This window comes from Gadus morhua, chromosome 6, assembly GCF_902167405.1.
Source record: "Gadus morhua chromosome 6, gadMor3.0, whole genome shotgun sequence".
Classification (NCBI taxonomy): Eukaryota; Metazoa; Chordata; class Actinopteri; order Gadiformes; family Gadidae; genus Gadus; species Gadus morhua.
In genome coordinates this window covers 24,054,901-24,078,065 of record NC_044053.1, presented here as the reverse complement: position 1 = coordinate 24,078,065, position 23,165 = coordinate 24,054,901, and the positions used below count along the sequence as shown (strand labels likewise).

At 42.1% G+C, this 23,165-nt stretch overlaps 29 non-coding genes across 29 annotated transcripts; 21 read left to right on the top strand and 8 right to left on the bottom strand.

Annotated features, from left to right (window-relative positions):
- Positions 1–1,946: 1,946 nt before the first annotated feature.
- Positions 1,947–2,018, bottom strand: trnam-cau (transfer RNA methionine (anticodon CAU)). The gene has a single exon. It is a non-coding gene; the product is annotated as a tRNA-Met (tRNA).
- Positions 2,019–2,947: 929 nt separating this feature from the next.
- trnam-cau (transfer RNA methionine (anticodon CAU)) lies at positions 2,948–3,019 on the bottom strand. The gene has a single exon. It is a non-coding gene; the product is annotated as a tRNA-Met (tRNA).
- A 1,372-nt stretch (positions 3,020–4,391) lies between these two features.
- trnai-uau (transfer RNA isoleucine (anticodon UAU)) lies at positions 4,392–4,463 on the bottom strand. Its single transcript has one exon. It is a non-coding gene; the product is annotated as a tRNA-Ile (tRNA).
- Positions 4,464–4,670: 207 nt separating this feature from the next.
- trnam-cau (transfer RNA methionine (anticodon CAU)) lies at positions 4,671–4,742 on the bottom strand. The gene has a single exon. It is a non-coding gene; the product is annotated as a tRNA-Met (tRNA).
- A 1,372-nt stretch (positions 4,743–6,114) lies between these two features.
- trnai-uau (transfer RNA isoleucine (anticodon UAU)) lies at positions 6,115–6,186 on the bottom strand. Its single transcript has one exon. It is a non-coding gene; the product is annotated as a tRNA-Ile (tRNA).
- Positions 6,187–6,393: 207 nt separating this feature from the next.
- On the bottom strand, positions 6,394–6,465 carry trnam-cau (transfer RNA methionine (anticodon CAU)). Its single transcript has one exon. It is a non-coding gene; the product is annotated as a tRNA-Met (tRNA).
- A 1,372-nt stretch (positions 6,466–7,837) lies between these two features.
- On the bottom strand, positions 7,838–7,909 carry trnai-uau (transfer RNA isoleucine (anticodon UAU)). Its single transcript has one exon. It is a non-coding gene; the product is annotated as a tRNA-Ile (tRNA).
- Positions 7,910–8,116: 207 nt separating this feature from the next.
- On the bottom strand, positions 8,117–8,188 carry trnam-cau (transfer RNA methionine (anticodon CAU)). The gene has a single exon. It is a non-coding gene; the product is annotated as a tRNA-Met (tRNA).
- A 3,457-nt stretch (positions 8,189–11,645) lies between these two features.
- On the top strand, positions 11,646–11,718 carry trnar-ccu (transfer RNA arginine (anticodon CCU)). Its single transcript has one exon. It is a non-coding gene; the product is annotated as a tRNA-Arg (tRNA).
- Positions 11,719–12,371: 653 nt separating this feature from the next.
- Positions 12,372–12,444, top strand: trnar-ccu (transfer RNA arginine (anticodon CCU)). Its single transcript has one exon. It is a non-coding gene; the product is annotated as a tRNA-Arg (tRNA).
- Positions 12,445–13,093: 649 nt separating this feature from the next.
- On the top strand, positions 13,094–13,166 carry trnar-ccu (transfer RNA arginine (anticodon CCU)). Its single transcript has one exon. It is a non-coding gene; the product is annotated as a tRNA-Arg (tRNA).
- Positions 13,167–14,541: 1,375 nt separating this feature from the next.
- trnar-ccu (transfer RNA arginine (anticodon CCU)) lies at positions 14,542–14,614 on the top strand. Its single transcript has one exon. It is a non-coding gene; the product is annotated as a tRNA-Arg (tRNA).
- A 649-nt stretch (positions 14,615–15,263) lies between these two features.
- Positions 15,264–15,336, top strand: trnar-ccu (transfer RNA arginine (anticodon CCU)). Its single transcript has one exon. It is a non-coding gene; the product is annotated as a tRNA-Arg (tRNA).
- A 6-nt stretch (positions 15,337–15,342) lies between these two features.
- trnam-cau (transfer RNA methionine (anticodon CAU)) lies at positions 15,343–15,414 on the top strand. Its single transcript has one exon. It is a non-coding gene; the product is annotated as a tRNA-Met (tRNA).
- Positions 15,415–16,068: 654 nt separating this feature from the next.
- trnal-caa (transfer RNA leucine (anticodon CAA)) lies at positions 16,069–16,140 on the top strand. Its single transcript has one exon. It is a non-coding gene; the product is annotated as a tRNA-Leu (tRNA).
- Positions 16,141–16,794: 654 nt separating this feature from the next.
- On the top strand, positions 16,795–16,866 carry trnal-caa (transfer RNA leucine (anticodon CAA)). The gene has a single exon. It is a non-coding gene; the product is annotated as a tRNA-Leu (tRNA).
- A 575-nt stretch (positions 16,867–17,441) lies between these two features.
- trnar-ccu (transfer RNA arginine (anticodon CCU)) lies at positions 17,442–17,514 on the top strand. Its single transcript has one exon. It is a non-coding gene; the product is annotated as a tRNA-Arg (tRNA).
- A 6-nt stretch (positions 17,515–17,520) lies between these two features.
- trnam-cau (transfer RNA methionine (anticodon CAU)) lies at positions 17,521–17,592 on the top strand. Its single transcript has one exon. It is a non-coding gene; the product is annotated as a tRNA-Met (tRNA).
- A 575-nt stretch (positions 17,593–18,167) lies between these two features.
- Positions 18,168–18,240, top strand: trnar-ccu (transfer RNA arginine (anticodon CCU)). Its single transcript has one exon. It is a non-coding gene; the product is annotated as a tRNA-Arg (tRNA).
- A 6-nt stretch (positions 18,241–18,246) lies between these two features.
- Positions 18,247–18,318, top strand: trnam-cau (transfer RNA methionine (anticodon CAU)). Its single transcript has one exon. It is a non-coding gene; the product is annotated as a tRNA-Met (tRNA).
- Positions 18,319–19,619: 1,301 nt separating this feature from the next.
- On the top strand, positions 19,620–19,692 carry trnar-ccu (transfer RNA arginine (anticodon CCU)). Its single transcript has one exon. It is a non-coding gene; the product is annotated as a tRNA-Arg (tRNA).
- A 6-nt stretch (positions 19,693–19,698) lies between these two features.
- trnam-cau (transfer RNA methionine (anticodon CAU)) lies at positions 19,699–19,770 on the top strand. The gene has a single exon. It is a non-coding gene; the product is annotated as a tRNA-Met (tRNA).
- A 575-nt stretch (positions 19,771–20,345) lies between these two features.
- Positions 20,346–20,418, top strand: trnar-ccu (transfer RNA arginine (anticodon CCU)). Its single transcript has one exon. It is a non-coding gene; the product is annotated as a tRNA-Arg (tRNA).
- A 6-nt stretch (positions 20,419–20,424) lies between these two features.
- On the top strand, positions 20,425–20,496 carry trnam-cau (transfer RNA methionine (anticodon CAU)). Its single transcript has one exon. It is a non-coding gene; the product is annotated as a tRNA-Met (tRNA).
- A 575-nt stretch (positions 20,497–21,071) lies between these two features.
- trnar-ccu (transfer RNA arginine (anticodon CCU)) lies at positions 21,072–21,144 on the top strand. The gene has a single exon. It is a non-coding gene; the product is annotated as a tRNA-Arg (tRNA).
- Positions 21,145–21,797: 653 nt separating this feature from the next.
- trnar-ccu (transfer RNA arginine (anticodon CCU)) lies at positions 21,798–21,870 on the top strand. The gene has a single exon. It is a non-coding gene; the product is annotated as a tRNA-Arg (tRNA).
- Positions 21,871–21,876: 6 nt separating this feature from the next.
- trnam-cau (transfer RNA methionine (anticodon CAU)) lies at positions 21,877–21,948 on the top strand. Its single transcript has one exon. It is a non-coding gene; the product is annotated as a tRNA-Met (tRNA).
- Positions 21,949–22,523: 575 nt separating this feature from the next.
- Positions 22,524–22,596, top strand: trnar-ccu (transfer RNA arginine (anticodon CCU)). The gene has a single exon. It is a non-coding gene; the product is annotated as a tRNA-Arg (tRNA).
- Positions 22,597–22,602: 6 nt separating this feature from the next.
- On the top strand, positions 22,603–22,674 carry trnam-cau (transfer RNA methionine (anticodon CAU)). Its single transcript has one exon. It is a non-coding gene; the product is annotated as a tRNA-Met (tRNA).
- Positions 22,675–23,165: the final 491 nt, after the last annotated feature.

Here is a 23,165-nt window from a genome sequence, read left to right as displayed (position 1 = left end):
TATGTATCACTAATATTGTGAGTAGAACACTTCATGCTATCTATTGAGGCTAGACTAAATATGTTATTGGAATTCATTTCATTGATTGAAATATTTCTAGATATTCCGACTAGCAGAGAATGGTTTCGATCCATCGACCTCTGGGTTATGGGCCCAGCACGCTTCCGCTGCGCCACTCTGCTTTACAGCTACAAAATATAGATAAATCATGTAAACCCTGGCTCTTTGCGCATTGTTATTTTTTGTGGTAAACATCTTTAAATTGCCATCACGGCATCTGATGTGGGCAATCCGTGTTGGGTAGTCCACACGTACTGCAGCAAGGGATTCCTGATTCTGATTTTAAATGCTATTCATTTTAAGACTGAAACATTGAAAAGAACTGATTTTAGCAGAGGATGGTTTCGATCCATCGACCTCTGCGTTATGGGCCCAGCACGGTTCCGCTTCGCCACTCTCCTTAACAGTTAGAAAATATAGATGCATCATGTAAACCCTGGCTCTTTGCGCATTGTTATTTTTTGTGGTAAACATCTTTAAATTGCCATCACGGCATCTGATGTGGGCAATACGTGTTGGGTAGTCCACACGTACTGCAGCAAGGGATTCTTGATTCTGATTTTAAATGCTATTCATTTTAAGACGGAAACATTGAAAATAACTGATTTTAGCAGAAGATGGTTTCGATCCATCGACCTCTGGGGTATGGGCCCAGCACGCTTCCGCTGCCCCACTCTGCTTAACAGTTATAAAATATAGATGCAACATCTAAACCCTGGCTCTTTGCGCATTGATATTTTTTGTGGTAAACATCTTTAAATTGCCATCACGGCTTCTGAAGTGGGCGATACGTGTCGGGTAGTCCACACGTACTGCAGCAAGGGATTCTTGATTCTGATTTTAAATGCAATTCATTTTAAGACTGAAACATTGAAGACAACTGATTATAGCAGAGGATGGTTTCGATCCATCGACCTCTGGGTTATGGGCCCAGCACGCTTCCGCTGCACCACTCTGCTTCAAATCACCCCAGACGGGACTCGAACACATAATCCCTGGCATAGGAGGCCAGTGACTTATACATTAGGCCACTGGGGCACACATGTGTCTACAACATGAGACTAGAACAAAGAAATGAACGACCAACCAAGCACTAGCAAGGTCTGAAATACATGAGAATAAGGTATAGGTATACTCGTTCTTTATTTTTCAATCCACCCCAGTCTCGCTACCAATCCCACGCTCAATCATCTTCGTAACGGATATTTGTTTTAAAATGATCACTATGTATCACTAATATTGTGAGTAGAATACTTCATGCTATCTATTGAGGCTAGACTAAATATGTTATCGGAATTCATTTCATTGATTGAAATAATTCTAGATATTCCGACTAGCAGAGAATGGTTTCGATCCATCGACCTCTGGGTTATGGGCCCAGCACGCTTCCGCTGCCCCACTCTCCTTTACAGTTACAAAATATAGATGCATCATGTAAACCCTGGCTCTTTGCGCATTGTTATTTTTTGTGGCAAACATCTTTAAATTGCCATCACGGCATCTGATGTGGGCAATACGTGTTGGGTAGTCCACACGTACTGCAGCAAGGGATTCTTGATTCTGATTTTAAATGCTATTCATTTTAAGACTGAAACATTGAAAATAACTGATTTTAGCAGAGGATGGTTTCGATCCATCGACCTCTGGGTTATGGGCCCAGCACGCTTCCGCTGCCCCACTCTGCTTAACATTTATAAAATATAGATGCAACATCTAAACCCTGGCTCTTTGCGCATTGTTATTTTTTGTGATAAACATCTTTAAATTGCCATCACGGCTTCTGAAGTGGGCAATACGTGTCGGGTAGTCCACACGTACTGCAGCAAGGGATTCTTGATTCTAAATGCTATTCATTTTAAGACTGAAACATTGAAAATAACTGATTATAGCAGAGGATGGTTTCGATCCATCGACCTCTGGGTTATGGGCCCAGCACGCTTCCGCTGCGCCACTCTGCTTCAATTCACCACAGACGGGACTCGAACCCACAATCCCTGGCTTAGGTGGCCAGTGACTTATCCATCAGGCCACTGGGGCACACATGTGTCTACAACATGAGACTAGAACAAAGAAATGAACGACCAACCAAGCACTAGCAAGGTCTGAAATTCATGAGAATAAGGTATAGGTATACTCGTTCTTTATTTTTCAATCCACCCCAGTCTCGCTACCATTCCCACGCTCAATCATCTTCGTAACGGATATTTGTTTTAAAATGAGCGCTATGTATCACTAATATTGTGAGTAGAACACTTCATGCTATCTATTGAGGCTAGACTAAATATGTTATTGGAATTCATTTCATTGATTGAAATATTTCTAGATATTCCGACTAGCAGAGAATGGTTTCTATCCATCGACCTCTGGGTTATGGGCCCAGCACGCTTCCGCTGCGCCACTCTGCTTTACAGTTACAAAATATAGATGCATCATGTAAACCCTGGCTCTTTGCGCATTGTTATTTTTTGTGGTAAACATCTTTAAATTGCCATCACGGCATCTGATGTGGGCAATACGTGTTGGGTAGTCCACACGTACTGCAGCAAGGGATTCCTGATTCTGATTTTAAATGCTATTCATTTTAAGCCTGAAACATTGAAAATAACTAATTTTAGCAGAGGATAAGAACCATCGACCTCTGGGTTATAGGCCCAGCACGGTTCCGCTTCGCCACTCTGCTTAACAGTTAGAAAATATAGATGCATCATTTAAACCCTGGCTCTCTGCGCATTTTTATTTTTTGTGGTAAACATCTTTAAATTGCCATCACGGCATCTGATGTGGGCAATACGTGTTGGGTAGTCCACACGTACTGCAGCATGGGATTCTTGATTCTGATTTTAAATGCTATTCATTTTAAGACTGAAACATTGAAAATAACTGATTTTAGCAGAGGATGGTTTCGATCCATCGACCTCTGGGTTATGGGCCCAGCACGCTTCCGCTGCGCCACTCTGCTTCAAATCGCCCCAGACGGGACTCGAACCCACAATCCCTGGCTTAGGAGGCCAGTGACTTATTAGGCCACTGGGGCACACATGAGTTTACAACATGAGACTAGAACAAAGAAATGAACGACCAACCAAGCACTAGCAAGGTCTGAAATACATGAGAATAAGGTATGGGTTTACTCGTTCTTCATTTTTCAATCCACCCCAGTCTCGCTACCAATCCCACGCTCAATCATCTTCGTAACGGATATTTGTTTTAAAATGATCGCTATGCATCACTAATATTGTGAGTAGAACACTTCATGCTATCTATTGAGGCTAGACTAACTATGTTATTGCAATTCATTTCATTGATTGAATTAATTCTAGATATACCGACTAGCAGAGAATGGTTTCGATCCATCGACATCTGGGTTATGGGCCCAGCACGCTTCCGCTACGCCACTCTGCTTTACAGTTCCAAAATATAGATGCATCATGTAAACCCTGGCTCTTTGCGCATTGTTATTTTTTGTGGTAAACAACTTTAAATTGCCATCACGGCATCTGATGTGGGCAATACGTGTTGTGTAGTCCACACGTACTGCAGCAAGGGATTCTTGATTCTGATTTTAAATGCTATTTTAAGACTGAAACATTGAAAATAACTGATTATAACAGAGAATGGTTTCGATCCATCGACCTCTGGGTTATGGGCCCAGCACGCTTCCGCTGCGCCACTCTGCTTCAAATCACACCAGACAGGACTCGAACCCACAATCCCTGCCATAGTAGGCCAGTGACTTATCCATTAGGCCACTGGGGCACACATATGTCTGCAACATGAGACTAGAACAAAGAAATGAACGACCAACCAAGCACTAGCAAGGTCTGAAATTCATGAGAATAAGGTATAGGTATACTCGTTCTTTATTTTTCAATCCACCCCAGTCTCGCTACCATTCCCACGCTCAATCATCTTCGTAACGGATATTTGTTTTAAAATGAGCGCTATGTATCACTAATATTGTGAGTAGAACACTTCATGCTATCTATTGAGGCTAGACTAAATATGTTATTGGAATTCATTTCATTGATTGAAATATTTCTAGATATTCCGACTAGCAGAGAATGGTTTCTATCCATCGACCTCTGGGTTATGGGCCCAGCACGCTTCCGCTGCGCCACTCTGCTTTACAGTTACAAAATATAGATGCATCATGTAAACCCTGGCTCTTTGCGCATTGTTATTTTTTGTGGTAAACATCTTTAAATTGCCATCACGGCATCTGATGTGGGCAATACGTGTTGGGTAGTCCACACGTACTGCAGCAAGGGATTCCTGATTCTGATTTTAAATGCTATTCATTTTAAGACTGAAACATTGAAAATAACTAATTTTAGCAGAGGATGGTTTCGAACCATCGACCTCTGGGTTATAGGCCCAGCACGGTTCCGCTTCCCCACTCTGCTTAACAGTTAGAAAATATAGATGCATCATTTAAACCCTGGCTCTTTGCGCATTGTTATTTTTTGTGGCAAACATCTTTAAATTGCCATCACGGCATCTGATGTGGGCAATACGTGTTGGGTAGTCCACACGTACTGCAGCATGGGATTCTTGATTCTGATTTTTAATGCTATTCATTTTAAGACTGAAACATTGAAAATAACTGATTTTAGCAGAGGATGGTTTCGATCCATCGACCTCTGGGTTATGGGCCCAGCACGCTTCCGCTGCGCCACTCTGCTTCAAATCGCCCCAGACGGGACTCGAACCCACAATCCCTGGCTTAGGAGGCCAGTGACTTATTAGGCCACTGGGGCACACATGAGTTTACAACATGAGACTAGAACAAAGAAATGAACGACCAACCAAGCACTAGCAAGGTCTGAAATACATGAGAATAAGGTATGGGTTTACTCGTTCTTTATTTTTCAATCCACCCCAGTCTCGCTACCAATCCCACGCTCAATCATCTTCGTAACGGATATTTGTTTTAAAATGACCGCTATGCATCACTAATATTGTGAGTAGAACACTTCATGCTATCTATTGAGGCCAGACTAAATATGTTATTGCAATTCATTTCATTGATTGAAATAATTCTAGATATTCCGACTAGCAGAGAATGGTTTCGATCCATCAACATCTGGGTTATGGGCCCAGCACTCTTGCGCTGCGCCACTCTGCTTTACAGATACAAAATATAGATGCATCATGTAAACCCTGGCTCTTTGCGCATTGTTATTTTTTGTGGTAAACAACTTTAAATTGCCATCACGGCATCTGATGTGGGCAATACGTGTTGTGTAGTCCACACGTACTGCAGCAAGGGATTCTTGATTCTGATTTTAAATGCTATTTTAAGACTGAAACATTGAAAATAACTGATTATAGCAGAGAATGGTTTCGATCCATCGACCTCTGGGTTATGGGCCCAGCACGCTTCCGCTGCGCCACTCTGCTTCAAATCACCCCAGACAGGACTCGAACCCACAATCCCTGCCATAGTAGGCCAGTGACTTATCCATTAGGCCACTGGGGCACACATATGTCTACAACATGAGACTAGAACAAAGAAATGAACGACCAACCAAGCACTAGCAAGGTCTGAAATTCATGAGAATAAGGTATAGGTATACTCGTTCTTTATTTTTCAATCCACCCCAGTCTCGCTACCATTCCCACGCTCAATCATCTTCGTAACGGATATTTGTTTTAAAATGAGCGCTATGTATCACTAATATTGTGAGTAGAACACTTCATGCTATCTATTGAGGCTAGACTAAATATGTTATTGGAATTCATTTCATTGATTGAAATATTTCTAGATATTCCGACTAGCAGAGAATGGTTTCTATCCATCGACCTCTGGGTTATGGGCCCAGCACGCTTCCGCTGCGCCACTCTGCTTTACAGTTACAAAATATAGATGCATCATGTAAACCCTGGCTCTTTGCGCATTGTTATTTTTTGTGGTAAACATCTTTAAATTGCCATCACGGCATCTGATGTGGGCAATACGTGTTGGGTAGTCCACACGTACTGCAGCAAGGGATTCCTGATTCTGATTTTAAATGCTATTCATTTTAAGACTGAAACATTGAAAATAACTAATTTTAGCAGAGGATGGTTTCGAACCATCGACCTCTGGGTTATAGGCCCAGCACGGTTCCGCTTCGCCACTCTGCTTAACAGTTAGAAAATATAGATGCATCATTTAAACCCTGGCTCTTTGCGCATTGTTATTTTTTGTGGCAAACATCTTTAAATTGCCATCACGGCATCTGATGTGGGCAATACGTGTTGGGTAGTCCACACGTACTGCAGCAAGGGATTCTTGATTCTGATTTTAAATGCTATTCATTTTAAGACTGAAACATTGAAAATAACTGATTTTAGCAGAGGATGGTTTCGATCCATCGACCTCTGGGTTATGGGCCCAGCACGCTTCCGCTGCGCCACTCTGCTTCAAATCACCCCAGACGGGACTCGAACCCACAATCCCTGGCTTAGGAGGCCAGTGACTTATTAGGCCACTGGGGCACACATGAGTTTACAACATGAGACTAGAACAAAGAAATGAACGACCAACCAAGCACTAGCAAGGTCTGAAATACATGAGAATAAGGTATGGGTTTACTCGTTCTTTATTTTTCAATCCACCCCAGTCTCGCTACCAATCCCACGCTCAATCATCTTCGTAACGGATATTTGTTTTAAAATGATCGCTATGCATCACTAATATTGTGAGTAGAACACTTCATGCTATCTATTGAGGCCAGACTAAATATGTTATTGCAATTCAATTCATTGATTGAAATAATTCTAGATATTCCGACTAGCAGAGAATGGTTTCGATCCATCAACATCTGGGTTATGGGCCCAGCACTCTTCCGCTGCGCCACTCTGCTTTACAGATACAAAATATAGATGCATCATGTAAACCCTGGCTCTTTGCGCATTGTTATTTTTTGTGGTAAACAACTTTAAATTGCCATCACGGCATCTGATGTGGGCAATACGTGTTGTGTAGTCCACACGTACTGCAGCAAGGGATTCTTGATTCTGATTTTAAATGCTATTTTAAGACTGAAACATTGAAAATAACTGATTATAGCAGAGAATGGTTTCGATCCATCGACCTCTGGGTTATGGGCCCAGCACGCTTCCGCTGCGCCACTCTGCTTCAAATCACCCCAGACAGGACTCGAACCCACAATCCCTGCCATAGTAGGCCAGTGACTTATCCATTAGGCCACTGGGGCACACATATGTCTACAACATGAGACTAGAACAAAGAAATGAACGACCAACCAAGCACTAGCAAGGTCTGAAATACATGAGAATAAGGTATAGGTATACTCGTTCTTTATTTTTCAATCCACCCCAGTCTCGCTACCAATCCCACGCTCAATCATCTTCGTAACGGATATTTGTTTTAAAATGATCGCTATGTATCACTAATATTGTGAGTAGAACACTTCATGCTATCTATTGAGGCTAGACTAAATATGTTATTGGAATTCATTTCATTAATTGAAATAATTCTTGATATTCCGACTAGCAGAGAATGGTTTCGACCCATCGACCTCTGGGTTATGGGCCCAGCACGCTTCCGCTGCGCCACTCTGCTTTACAGTTACAAAATATAGATGCATCATGTAAACCCTGGCTCTTTGCGCATTGTTATTTTTTGTGGTAAACATCTTTAAATTGCCATCACGGCATCTGATGTGGGCAATACGTGTTGGGTAGTCCACACGTACTGCAGCAAGGGATTCCTGATTCTGATTTTAAATGCTATTCATTTTAAGACTGAAACATTGAAAATAACTAATTTTAGCAGAGGATGGTTTCGAACCATCGACCTCTGGCTTATAGGCCCAGCACGGTTCCGCTTCGCCACTCTGCTTAACAGTTAGAAAATATAGATGCATCATTTAAACCCTGGCTCTTTGCGCATTGTTATTTTTTGTGGCAAACATCTTTAAATTGCCATCACGGCATCTGATGTGGGCAATACGTGTTGGGTAGTCCACACGTACTGCAGCAAGGGATTCTTGATTCTGATTTTAAATGCTATTCATTTTAAGACTGAAACATTGAAAATAACTGATTTTAGCAGAGGATGGTTTCGATCCATCGACCTCTGGGTTATGGGCCCAGCACGCTTCCGCTGCGCCACTCTGCTTCAAATCACCCCAGACGGGACTCGAACCCACAATCCCTGGCTTAGGAGGCCAGTGACTTATTAGGCCACTGGGGCACACATGAGTTTACAACATGAGACTAGAACAAAGAAATGAACGACCAACCAAGCACTAGCAAGGTCTGAAATACATGAGAATAAGGTATGGGTTTACTCGTTCTTTATTTTTCAATCCACCCCAGTCTCGCTACCAATCCCACGCTCAATCATCTTCGTAACGGATATTTGTTTTAAAATGATCGCTATGCATCACTAATATTGTGAGTAGAACACTTCATGCTATCTATTGAGGCCAGACTAAATATGTTATTGCAATTCAATTCATTGATTGAAATAATTCTAGATATTCCGACTAGCAGAGAATGGTTTCGATCCATCAACATCTGGGTTATGGGCCCAGCACTCTTCCGCTGCGCCACTCTGCTTTACAGATACAAAATATAGATGCATCATGTAAACCCTGGCTCTTTGCGCATTGTTATTTTTTGTGGTAAACAACTTTAAATTGCCATCACGGCATCTGATGTGGGCAATACGTGTTGTGTAGTCCACACGTACTGCAGCAAGGGATTCTTGATTCTGATTTTAAATGCTATTTTAAGACTGAAACATTGAAAATAACTGATTATAGCAGAGAATGGTTTCGATCCATCGACCTCTGGGTTATGGGCCCAGCACGCTTCCGCTGCGCCACTCTGCTTCAAATCACCCCAGACAGGACTCGAACCCACAATCCCTGCCATAGTAGGCCAGTGACTTATCCATTAGGCCACTGGGGCACACATATGTCTACAACATGAGACTAGAACAAAGAAATGAACGACCAACCAAGCACTAGCAAGGTCTGAAATACATGAGAATAAGGTATAGGTATACTCGTTCTTTATTTTTCAATCCACCCCAGTCTCGCTACCAATCCCACGCTCAATCATCTTCGTAACGGATATTTGTTTTAAAATGATCGCTATGTATCACTAATATTGTGAGTAGAACACTTCATGCTATCTATTGAGGCTAGACTAAATATGTTATTGGAATTCATTTCATTGATTGAAATAATTCTTGATATTCCGACTAGCAGAGAATGGTTTCGACCCATCGACCTCTGGGTTATGGGCCCAGCACGCTTCCGCTGCGCCACTCTGCTTTACAGTTACAATATATAGATGCATCATGTAAACCCTGGCTCTTTGCGCACTGTTATTTTTTGTGGTAAATATCTTTAAATTGCCATCACGGCATCTGATGTGGGCAATACGTGTTGGGTAGTCCACACGTACTGCAGCAAGGGATTCCTGATTCTGATTTTAAATGCTATTCATTTTAAGACTGAAACATTGAAAATAACTGATTTTAGCAGAGGATGGTTTCGATCCATCGACCTCTGGGTTATGGGCCCAGCACGGTTCCGCTACGCCACTCTGCTTAACAGTTAGAAAATATAGATGCATCATCTAAACCCTGGCTCTTTGCGCATTGTTATTTTTTGTGGTAAACATCTTTAAATTGCCATCACGGCATCTGATGTGGGCAATACGTGTTGGGTAGTCCACACGTACTGCAGCAAGGGATTCTTGATTCTGATTTTAAATGCTATTCATTTTAAGACTGAAACATTGAAAATAACTGATTTTAGCAGAGGATGGTTTCGATCCATCGACCTCTGGGTTATGGGCCCAGCACGCTTCCGCTGCGCCACTCTGATTCAAATCACCCCAGACGGGACTCGAACCGACAATCCCTGGCTTAGGAGGCCAGTGACTGATTAGGCCACTGGGGCACACATGAGTTTACAACATGAGACTAGAACAAAGAAATGAACGACCAACCAAGCACTAGCAAGGTCTGAAATACATGAGAATAAGGTATGGGTATACTCGTTCTTTATTTTTCAATCCACCCCAGTCTCGCTACCAATCCCACGCTCAATCATCTTCGTAACGGATATTTGTTTTAAAATGATCGCTATGTAGCACTAATATTGTGAGTAGAACACTTCATGCTATCTATTGAGGCTAGACTAAATATGTTATTGCAATTCATTTCATTGATTGAAATAATTCTAGATATTCCGACTAGCAGAGAATGGTTTCGATCCATCGACCTCTGGGTTATGGGCCCAGCACACTTGCGCTGCGCCATTCTGCTTCAATTCCCCCCAGACGGGACTCAAACCCACAATCCCTGGCCTAGGAGGCCAGTGCCTTATCCATTAGGCCACTGGGGCACACATGTGTCTACAACATGAGACTAGAACAAAGAAATGAACGCCCAACCAAGCACTAGCAAGGTCTGAAATACATGAGAATAAGGTATAGGTATACTCGTTCTTTATTTTTCAATCCACCCCAGTCTCGCTACCAATCCCACGCTCAATCATCTTCATAACGGATATTTGTTTTAAAATGATCGCTATGTATCACTAATATTGTGAGTAGAACACTTCATGCTATCTATTGAGGCTAGACTAAATATGTGATTGCAATTCATTTCATTGATTGATGCAATTTTAGGTATTCCTACTAGCAGAGGATGGTTTCGATCCATCGACCTCTGGTTTATGGGCCCAGCACGCTTCCGCTGCCCCACTCGCCCTAACAGTTATAAAATATAGATGCAACATCTAAACCCTGGCTCTTTGCGAATTGTTATTTTTTGTGGTAAACATCTTTAAATTGCCATCACGGCTTCTGATGTGGGCAATACGTGTCGGGTAGTCCACACGTACTGCAGCAAGGGATTCTTGATTCTGATTTTAAATGCTATTTTAAGACTGAAACAGACGAGACTCAAACCCACAATCCCTTGCTTAGGAGGCCAGTGCCTTATCCATTAGGCCACTGGGGCACACAGATCCTCTGCTATAATCAGTTATTTTCAATGTTTCAGTCTTAAAATGAATAGCATTTAAAATCAGAATCAAGAATCCCTTGCTGCAGTACGTGTGGACTACCCAACACGTATTGCCCACATCAGATGCCGTGATGGCAATTTAAAGCTGTTTACCATAAAAAATAACAATGTGCATTGAGCTAGGGTTTACTTGATGCATCTATATTTTGTAACTGTTAAGCAGAGTGGCGAAGCGGAAGCGTGCTGGGTCCATAAACCAGAGGTCGATGGATCGAAACCATCCTCTGCTATTAGGAATACCTAAAATTGCATCAATCAATGAAATGAATTGCAATTACATATTTAGTCTAGCCTCAATAGATAGCATGAAGTGTTCTACTCACAATATTAGTGATACATAGCGTTCATTTTAAAACAAATATCCGTTACGAAGATGATTGAGCGTGGGATTGGTAGCGAGACTGGGGTGGATTGAAAAATAAAGAATGAGTATACCTATACCTTATTCTCATGTATTTCAGACCTTGCTAGTGCTTGGTTGGTCGTTCATTTCTTTGTTCTAGTCTCATGTTGTAGATACATGTGTGCCCCAGTGGCCTAATGGATAAGGCACTGGCCTCCTAAGCCAGGGATTGTGGGTTTGAGTCCCGTCTGGGGTGATTTGAAGCAGAGTGGCGCAGCGGAAGCGTGCTGGGCACATAACCCAGAGGTCGATGGATCGAAACCATGCTCTGCTATAATCAGTTATTTTCAATGTTTCAGTCTTAAAATGAATAGCATTTAAAATCAGAATCAAGAATCCCTTGCTGCAGTACGTGTGGACTAGCCAACACGTATTGCCCACATCAGATGCCGTGATGGCAATTTAAAGCTGTTTACCATAAAAAATAACAATGTGCATTGAGCTAGGGTTTAGATGATGCATCTATATTTTGTGACTGTTAAGCAGAGTGGCGCAGCGGAAGTGTGCTGGGCTCATAACCCAGAGGTCGATGGATCGAAACCATCCTCTGCTAGTAGGAATACCTAAATTTGCATCAATCAATGAAATGAATTGCAAGTACATATTTAGTCTAGCCTCAATAGATAGCATGAAGTGTTCTACTCACAATATTAGTGATACATAGCGAACATTTTAAAACAAATATCCGTTACGAAGATGATTGAGCGTGGGATTGGTAGGGAGACTGGGGTGGATTGAAAAATAAAGAACGAGTATACCTATACCTTATTCTCATGTATTTCAGACCTTGCTAGTGCTTGGTTGGTCGTTCATTTCTTTGTTCTAGTCTCATGTTGTAGATACATGTGTGCCCCAGTGGCCTAATGGATAAGGCACTGGCCTCCTAAGCCAGGGATTGTGGGTTTGAGTCCCGTCTGGGGTGATTTGAAGCAGAGTGGCGCAGCGGAAGCGTGCTGGGCCCATAACCCAGAGGTCGATGGATTGAAACCATCCTCTGCTATAATCAGTTATTTTCAATGTTTCAGTCTTAAAATAGCATTTAAAATCAGAATCAAGAATCCCTTGCTGCAGTACGTGTGGACTACCCAACACGTATTGCCCACATCAGATGCCGTGATGGCAATTTAAAGCTGTTTACCATAAAAAATAACAATGTGCATTGAGCTAGGGTTTACATGATGCATCTATATTTTGTAACTTTAAAGCAGAGTGGCGCAGCGGAAGCGTGCTGGGCCCATAACCCAGTGGTCGATGGATCGAAACCATCCTCTGCTAGTAGGAATACCTAAAATTGCATCAATCAATGAAATGAATTGCAAGTACATATTTAGTCTAGCCTCAATAGATAGCATGAAGTGTTCTACTCACAATATTAGTGATACATAGCGTTCATTTTAAAACAAATATCCGTTACGAAGATGATTGAGCGTGGGATTGGTAGCGAGACTGGGGTGGATTGAAAAATAAAGAATGAGTATACCTATACCTTATTCTCATGTATTTCAGACCTTGCTAGTGCTTGGTTGGTCGTTCATTTCTTTGTTCTAGTCTCATGTTGTAGATACATGTGTGCCCCAGTGGCCTAATGGATAAGGCACTGGCCTCCTAAGCCAGGGATTGTGGGTTTGAGTCCCGTCTGGGGTGATTTGAAGCAGAGTGGCGCAGCGGAAGCGTGCTGGGCCCATAACCCAGAGGTCGATGGATTGAAACCATCCTCTGTTATAATCTGTTATTTTCAATGTTTCAGTCTTAAAATAGCATTTAAAATCAGAATCAAGAATCCCTTGCTGCAGTACGTGTGGACTACCCAACACGTATTGCCCACATCAGATGCCGTGATGGCAATTTAAAGCTGTTTACCATAAAAAATAACAATGTGCATTGAGCTAGGGTTTACATGATGCATCTATATTTTGTAACTTTAAAGCAGAGTGGCGCAGCGGAAGCGTGCTGGGCCCATAACCCAGTGGTCGATGGGTCGAAACCATCTTCTGCTAGTAGGTATACCTAAAATTGTATCAATCAATGAAATTAATGTCAATTACATATTTAGTCTAGCCACAATAGATAGCATGAAGTGTTCTACTCACAATATTAGAGATACATAGCGATCATTTTAAAACAAATATCCGTTACGAAGATGATTGAGCGTGGGATTGATAGCGAGACTGGGGTGGATTGAAAAATAAAGAACGAGTATACCTATACCTTATTCTCATGTATTTCAGACCTTGCTAGTGCTTGGTTGGTCGTTCATTTCTTTGTTCTAGTCTCATGTTGTAGACACATGTGTGCCCCAGTGGCCTAATGGATAAGGCACTGCCCTCCTAAGCCAGGGATTGTGGGTTTGAGTCCCGTCTGGGGTGATTTGAAGCAGAGTGGCGCAGCGGAAGCGTGCTGGGCCCATAACCCAGAGGTCGATGGATCGAAACCATGCTCTGCTATAATCAGTTATTTTCAATGTTTCAGTCTTAAAATGAATAGCATTTAAAATCAGAATCAAGAATCCCTTGCTGCAGTACGTGTGGACTAGCCAACACGTATTGCCCACATCAGATGCCGTGATGGCAATTTAAAGCTGTTTACCATAAAAAATAACAATGTGCATTGAGCTAGGGTTTAGATGATGCATCTATATTTTGTGACTGTTAAGCAGAGTGGCGCAGCGGAAGTGTGCTGGGCTCATAACCCAGAGGTCGATGGATCGAAACCATCCTCTGCTAGTAGGAATACCTAAATTTGCATCAATCAATGAAATGAATTGCAAGTACATATTTAGTCTAGCCTCAATAGATAGCATGAAGTGTTCTACTCACAATATTAGTGATACATAGCGAACATTTTAAAACAAATATCCGTTACGAAGATGATTGAGCGTGGGATTGGTAGGGAGACTGGGGTGGATTGAAAAATAAAGAACGAGTATACCTATACCTTATTCTCATGTATTTCAGACCTTGCTAGTGCTTGGTTGGTCGTTCATTTCTTTGTTCTAGTCTCATGTTGTAGATACATGTGTGCCCCAGTGGCCTAATGGATAAGGCACTGGCCTCCTAAGCCAGGGATTGTGGGTTTGAGTCCCGTCTGGGGTGATTTGAAGCAGAGTGGCGCAGCGGAAGCGTGCTGGGCCCATAACCCAGAGGTCGATGGATTGAAACCATCCTCTGCTATAATCAGTTATTTTCAATGTTTCAGTCTTAAAATAGCATTTAAAATCAGAATCAAGAATCCCTTGCTGCAGTACGTGTGGACTACCCAACACGTATTGCCCACATCAGATGCCGTGATGGCAATTTAAAGCTGTTTACCATAAAAAATAACAATGTGCATTGAGCTAGGGTTTAGATGATGCATCTATATTTTGTAACTGTTAGGCAGAGTGGCGAAGCGGAAGCATGCTGGGCCCATAAACCAGAGGTCGATGGATCGAAACCATCCTCTGCTAGTAGGAATACCTAAAATTGCATCAATCAATGAAATGATTTGCAATTACATATTTAGTCTAGCCTCAATAGATAGCATGAAGTGTTCTACTCACAATATTAGTGATATATAGTGATCATTTTAAAACAAATATCCTTTACGAAGATGATTGAGCGTGGGATTGGTAGCGAGACTGGGGTGGATTGAAAAATAAAGAACGAGTATACCTATACCTTATTCTCATGTATTTCAGACCTTGCTAGTGCTTGGTTGGTCGTTCATTTCTTTGTTCTAGTCTCATGTTTTAGACACAAGTGTGCCCCAGTGGCCTAATGGATAAGTCACTGGCCTCCTAAGCCAGGGATTTTGGGTTCGAGTCCCGTCTGGGGTGATTTGAAGCAGAGTGGCGCAGCGGAAGCGTGCTGGGCCCATAACCCAGAGGTCGATGGATCGAAACCATCCTCTGCTATAATCAGTGATTTTCAATGTTTCAGTCTTAAAATGAATAGCATTTAAAATCAGAATCAAGAATCCCTTGATGCAGTACGTATGGACTACCCAACACGTATTGCCCACATCAGATGCCGTGATGGCAATTTAAAGCTGTTTACCATAAAAAATAACAATGTTCATTGAGCTAGGGTTTAGATGATGCATCTATAATTTGTAACTGTTAAGCAGAGTGGCGAAGCGGAAGCGTGCTGGGCCCATAAACCAGAGGTCGATGGATCGAAACCATCCTCTGCTAGTAGGAATACCTAAAAATGCATCAATCAATGAAATGAATTGCAATTACATATTTAGTCTAGCCTCAATAGATAGCATGAAGTGTTCTACTCACAATATTAGTGATACATAGCGGTCATTTTAAAACAAATATCCGTTACGAAGATGATTGAGCATGGGATTGGTAGCGAGACTGGGGTGGATTGAAAAATAAAGAACGAGTATACCTATACCTTATTCTCATGTATTTCCGACCTTGCTAGTGCTTGGTTGGTCGTTCATTTCTTTGTTCTAGTCTCATGTTGTAGACACATGTGTGCCCCAGTGGCCTAATGGATAAGTCACTGGCTTCTTAAGCAAGGGATTGTGGGTTCGAGTCCCGTCTGGGGTGATTTGAAGCAGAGTGGCGCAGCGGAAGCGTGCTGGGCCCAAAACCCAGAGGTCGATGGATCGAAATCATCCTCTGCTATAATCAGTTATTTTCAATGTTTCAGTCTTAAAATGAATAGCATTTAAAATCAGAATCAAGAATCCCTTGCTGCAGTACGTGTGGACTAGCCAACACGTATTGCCCACATCAGATGCCGTGATGGCAATTTAAAGCTGTTTACCATAAAAAATAACAATGTGCATTGAGCTAGGGTTTACATGATGCATCTATGTTTTGTGACGGTTAAGCAGAGTGGCGAAGCGGAAGCGTGCTGGGTCCATAAACCAGAGGTCGATGGATCGAAACCATCCTCTGCTAGTAGGAATACCTAAAATTGCATCATTCAATGAAATGAATTGCAATTACATATTTAGTCTAGCCTCAATAGATAGCATGAAGTGTTCTACTCACAATATTAGTGATACATAGCGGTCATTTTAAAACAAATATCCGTTACGAAGATGATTGAGCGTGGGATTGGTAGCGAGACTGGGGTGGATTGAAAAATAAAGAACGAGTATACCTATACCTTATTCTCATGTATTTCAGACCTTGCTAGTGCTTGGTTGGTCGTTCATTTCTTTGTTCTAGTCTCATGTTGTAGACACATGTGTGCCCCAGTGGCCTAATGGATAAGTCACTGGCTTCCTAAGCAAGGGATTGTGGGTTCGAGTCCCGTCTGGGGTGATTTGAAGCAGAGTGGCGCAGCGGAAGCGTGCTGGGCCCAAAACCCAGAGGTCGATGGATCGAAATCATCCTCTGCTATAATCAGTTATTTTCAATGTTTCAGTCTTAAAATGAATAGCATTTAAAATCAGAATCAAGAATCCCTTGCTGCAGTACGTGTGGACTACCCAACACGTATTGCCCACATCAGATGCCGTGATGGCAATTTAAAGCTGTTTACCATAAAAAATAACAATGTGCATTGAGCTAGGGTTTACATGATGCATCTATGTTTTGTGACTGTTAAGCAGAGTGGCGAAGCGGAAGCGTGCTGGGTCCATAAACCAGAGGTCGATGGATCGAAACCATCCTCTGCTAGTAGGAATATCTAAAATTGCATCATTCAATGAAATGAATTGCAATTACATATTTAGTCTAGCCTCAATAGATAGCATGAAGTGTTCTACTCACAATATTAGTGATACATAGCAATCATTTTAAAACAAATATCCGTTACAAAGATGATTGAGCGTGGGATTGGTAGCGAGACTGGGGGGGATTGAAAAATAAAGAACGAGTACACCTATACCTTATTCTCATGTATTTCAGACCTTGCTAGTGCTTTGTTGGTCTTTCATTTCTTTGTTCTAGTCTCATGTTGTAGACACATGTGTGCCCCAGTGGCCTAATGGTTAAGGCACTGGCCTCCTAAGCCAGGGATTGTGGGTTCGAGTCCCGTCTGGGGTGATTTGAAGCAGAGTGGCGCAGCGGAAGCGTGCTGGGCCCATAACCCAGAGGTCGATGGATCGAAACCATCCTCTGCTATTATCAGTTATTTTCAATGTTTCAGTCTTAAAATGAATAGCATTTAAAATCAGAATCAAGAATCCCTTGCTGCAGTACGTGTGGACTACCCAACACGTATTGCCCACATCAGATGCCGTGATGGCAATTTAAAGCTGTTTACCATAAAAAATAACAATGTGCATTGAGCTAGGGTTTACATGATGCATCTATATTTTGTGACTGTTAAGCAGAGTGGCGCAGCGGAAGCGTGCTGGGCCCATGAACCAGAGGTCGATGGATCGAAACCATCCTCTGCTAGTAGGAATACCTTAAATTGCATCAATCAATGAAATGAATTGCAATTACATATTTAGTCTAGCCTCAATAGATAGCATGAAGTGTTCTACTCACAATATTAGTGATACATAGCGATCATTTTAAAACAAATATCCGTTACGAAGATGATTGAGCGTGGGATTGATAGCGAGACTGGGGTGGATTGAAAAATAAAGAACGAGTATACCTATACCTTATTCTCATGTATTTCAGACCTTGCTAGTGCTTGGTTGGTCGTTCATTTCTATGTTCTAGTCTCATGTTGTAGACACATGTGTGCCCCAGTGGCCTAATGGATAAGGCACTGGCCTCCTAAGCCAGGGATTGTGGGTTCGAGTCCCGTCTGGGGTGATTTGAAGCAGAGTGGCGCAGCGGAAGCGTGCTGGGCCCATAACCCAGAGGTCGATGGATCGAAACCATCCTCTGCTATAATCAGTTATTTTCAATGTTTCAGTCTTAAAATGAATAGCATTTAAAATCAGAATCAAGAATCCCTTGCTGCAGTACGTGTGGACTACCCAACACGTATTGCCCACATCAGATGCCGTGATGGCAATTTAAAGCTGTTTACCATAAAAAATAACAATGTGCATTGAGCTAGGGTTTACATGATGCATCTATATTTTGTGACTGTTAAGCAGAGTGGCGAAGCGGAAGCGTGCTGGGCCCATAAACCAGATGTCGATGGATCGAAACCATCCTCTGCTAGTAGGAATACCTAAAATTGCATCAATCAATGAAATGAATTGTAATTACATATTTAGTCTAGCCTCAATAGATAGCATGAAGTGTTCTACTCACAATATTAGTGATACATAGCGATCTTTTTAAAACAAATATCCGTTACAAAGATGATTGAGCGTGGGATTGGTAGCGAGACTGGGGTGGATTGAAAAATAAAGAACGAGTATACCTACACCTTATTCTCATGTATTTCAGACCTTGCTAGTGCTTGGTTGGTCGTTCATTTCGTTGTTCTAGTCTCATGTTGCAGACACATGCGTGCCCCAGTGGCCTAATGGATAAGTCACTGGCCTCCTAAGCCAGGGATTGTGGGTTAGAGTCCCGTCTGGGGTGATTTGAAGCAGAGTGGCGCAGCGGAAGAGTGCTGGGCCCATAACCCAGAGGTCGATGGATCGAAACCATCCTCTGCTATAATCAGTTATTTTCAATGTTTCAGTCTTAAAATGAATAGCATTTAAAATCAGAATCAAGAATCCCTTGCTGCAGTACGTGTGGACTACCCAACACGTATTGCCCACATCAGATGCCGTGATGGCAATTTAAAGCTGTTTACCATAAAAAATAACAATGTGCATTGAGCTAGGGTTTACATGATGCATCTATATTTTGTGACTGTTAAGCAGAGTGGCGAAGCGGAAGCGTTCTGGGTCCATAAACCAGAGGTCGATGGATCGAAACCATCCTCTGCTAGTAGGAATACCTAAAATTGCATCATTCAATGAAATGAATTGCAATTACATATTTAGTCTAGCCTCAATAGATAGCATGAAGTGTTCTACTCACAATATTAGTGATACATAGCAATCCTTTTAAAACAAATATCCGTTACAAAGATGATTGAGCGTGGGATTGGTAGCGAGACTGGGGTGGATTGAAAAATAAAGAACGAGTACACCTATACCTTATTCTCATGTATTTCAGACCTTGCTAGTGCTTGGTTGGTCTTTCATTTCTTTGTTCTAGTCTCATGTTGTAGACACATGTGTGCCCCAGTGGCCTAATGGATAAGGCACTGGCCTCCTAAGCCAGGGATTGTGGGTTTGAGTCCCGTCTGGGGTGATTTGAAGCAGAGTGGCGCAGCGGAAGCGTGCTGGGCCCATAACCCAGAGGTCGATGGATCGAAACCATCCTCTGCTATTATCAGTTATTTTCAATGTTTCAGTCTTAAAATGAATAGCATTTAAAATCAGAATCAAGAATCCCTTGCTGCAGTACGTGTGGACTACCCAACACGTATTGCCCACATCAGATGCCGTGATGGCAATTTAAAGCTGTTTACCATAAAAAATAACAATGTGCATTGAGCTAGGGTTTACATGATGCATCTATATTTTGTGACTGTTAAGCAGAGTGGCGCAGCGGAAGCGTGCTGGGCCCATGAACCAGAGGTCGATGGATCGAAACCATCCTCTGCTAGTAGGAATACCTTAAATTGCATCAATCAATGAAATGAATTGCAATTACATAATTAGTCTAGCCTCAATAGATAGCATGAAGTGTTCTACTCACAATATTAGTGATACATAGCGCTCATTTTAAAACAAATATCCGTTACGAAGATGATTGAGCGTGGGATTGATAGCGAGACTGGGGTGGATTGAAAAATAAAGAACGAGTATACCTATACCTTATTCTCATGTATTTCAGACCTTGCTAGTGCTTGGTTGGTCGTTCATTTCTTTGTTCTAGTCTCATGTTGTAGACACATGTGTGCCCCAGTGGCCTAATGGATAAGGCACTGGCCTCCTAAGCCAGGGATTGTGGGTTTGAGTCCCGTCTGGGGTGATTTGAAGCAGAGTGGCGCAGCGGAAGCGTGCTGGGCCCATAACCCAGAGGTCGATGGATCGAAACCATCCTCTGCTATTATCAGTTATTTTCAATGTTTCAGTCTTAAAATGAATAGCATTTAAAATCAGAATCAAGAATCCCTTGCTGCAGTACGTGTGGACTACCCAACACGTATTGCCCACATCAGATGCCGTGATGGCAATTTAAAGCTGTTTACCATAAAAAATAACAATGTGCATTGAGCTAGGGTTTACATGATGCATCTATATTTTGTGACTGTTAAGCAGAGTGGCGAAGCGGAAGCGTTCTGGGTCCATAAACCAGAGGTCGATGGATCGAAACCATCCTCTGCTAGTAGGAATACCTAAAATTGCATCATTCAATGAAATGAATTGCAATTACATATTTAGTCTAGCCTCAATAGATAGCATGAAGTGTTCTACTCACAATATTAGTGATACATAGCAATCATTTTAAAACAAATATCCGTTACAAAGATGATTGAGCGTGGGATTGGTAGCGAGACTGGGGTGGATTGAAAAATAAAGAACGAGTACACCTATACCTTATTCTCATGTATTTCAGACCTTGCTAGTGCTTGGTTGGTCTTTCATTTCTTTGTTCTAGTCTCATGTTGTAGACACATGTGAGCCCCAGTGGCCTAATGGATAAGGCACTGGCCTCCTAAGCCAGGGATTGTGGGTTTGAGTCCCGTCTGGGGTGATTTGAAGCAGAGTGGCGCAGCGGAAGCGTGCTGGGTCCATAACCCAGAGGTCGATGGATCGAAACCATCCTCTGCTATTATCAGTTATTTTCAATGTTTCAGTCTTAAAATGAATAGCATTTAAAATCAGAATCAAGAATCCCTTGCTGCAGTACGTGTGGACTACCCAACACGTATTGCCCACATCAGATGCCGTGATCGCAATTTAAAGCTGTTTACCATAAAAAATAACAATGTGCATTGAGCTAGGGTTTACATGATGCATCTATATTTTGTGACTGTTAAGCAGAGTGGCGCAGCGGAAGCGTGCTGGGCCCATGAACCAGAGGTCGATGGATCGAAACCATCCTCTGCTAGTAAGAATACCTTAAATTGCATCAATCAATGAAATGAATTGCAATTACATATTTAGTCTAGCCTCAATAGATAGCATGAAGTGTTCTACTCACAATATTAGTGATACATAGCGCTCATTTTAAAACAAATATCCGTTACGAAGATGATTGAGCGTGGGATTGATAGCGAGACTGGGGTGGATTGAAAAATAAAGAACGAGTATACCTATACCTTATTCTCATGTATTTCAGACCTTGCTAGTGCTTGGTTGGTCGTTCATTTCTATTTTCTAGTCTCATGTTGTAGACACATGTGTGCCCCAGTGGCCTAATGGATAAGGCACTGGCCTCCTAAGCCAGGGATTGTGGGTTCGAGTCCCGTCTGGGGTGATTTGAAGCAGAGTGGCGCAGCGGAAGCGTGCTGGGCCCATAACCCAGAGGTCGATGGATCGAAACCATCCTCTGCTATAATCAGTTATTTTCAATGTTTCAGTCTTAAAATGAATAGCATTTAAAATCAGAATCAAGAATCCCTTGCTGCAGTACGTGTGGACTAGCCAACACGTATTGCCCACATCAGATGCCGTGATGGCAATTTAAAGCTGTTTACCATAAAAAATAACAATGTGCATTGAGCTAGGGTTTACATGATGCATCTATATTTTGTGACTGTTAAGCAGAGTGGCGAAGCGGAAGCGTTCTGGGTCCATAAACCAGAGGTCGATGGATCGAAACCATCCTCTGCTAGTAGGAATACCTAAAATTGCATCATTCAATGAAATGAATTGCAATTACATATTTAGTCTAGCCTCAATAGATAGCATGAAGTGTTCTACTCACAATATTAGTGATACATAGCAATCATTTTAAAACAAATATCCGTTACAAAGATGATTGAGCGTGGGATTGGTAGCGAGACTGGGGTGGATTGAAAAATAAAGAACGAGTACACCTATACCTTATTCTCATGTATTTCAGACCTTGCTAGTGCTTGGTTGGTCTTTCATTTCTTTGTTCTAGTCTCATGTTGTAGACACATGTGAGCCCCAGTGGCCTAATGGATAAGGCACTGGCCTCCTAAGCCAGGGATTGTGGGTTTGAGTCCCGTCTGGGGTGATTTGAAGCAGAGTGGCGCAGCGGAAGCGTGCTGGGCCCATAACCCAGAGGTCGATGGATCGAAACCATCCTCTGCTATTATCAGTTATTTTCAATGTTTCAGTCTTAAAATGAATAGCATTTAAAATCAGAATCAAGAATCCCTTGCTGCAGTACGTGTGGACTACCCAACACGTATTGCCCACATCAGATGCCGTGATCGCAATTTAAAGCTGTTTACCATAAAAAATAACAATGTGCATTGAGCTAGGGTTTACATGATGCATCTATATTTTGTGACTGTTAAGCAGAGTGGCGCAGCGGAAGCGTGCTGGGCCCATGAACCAGAGGTCGATGGATCGAAACCATCCTCTGCTAGTAAGAATACCTTAAATTGCATCAATCAATGAAATGAATTGCAATTACATATTTAGTCTAGCCTCAATAGATAGCATGAAGTGTTCTACTCACAATATTAGTGATACATAGCGCTCATTTTAAAACAAATATCCGTTACGAAGATGATTGAGCGTGGGATTGATAGCGAGACTGGGGTGGATTGAAAAATAAAGAACGAGTATACCTATACC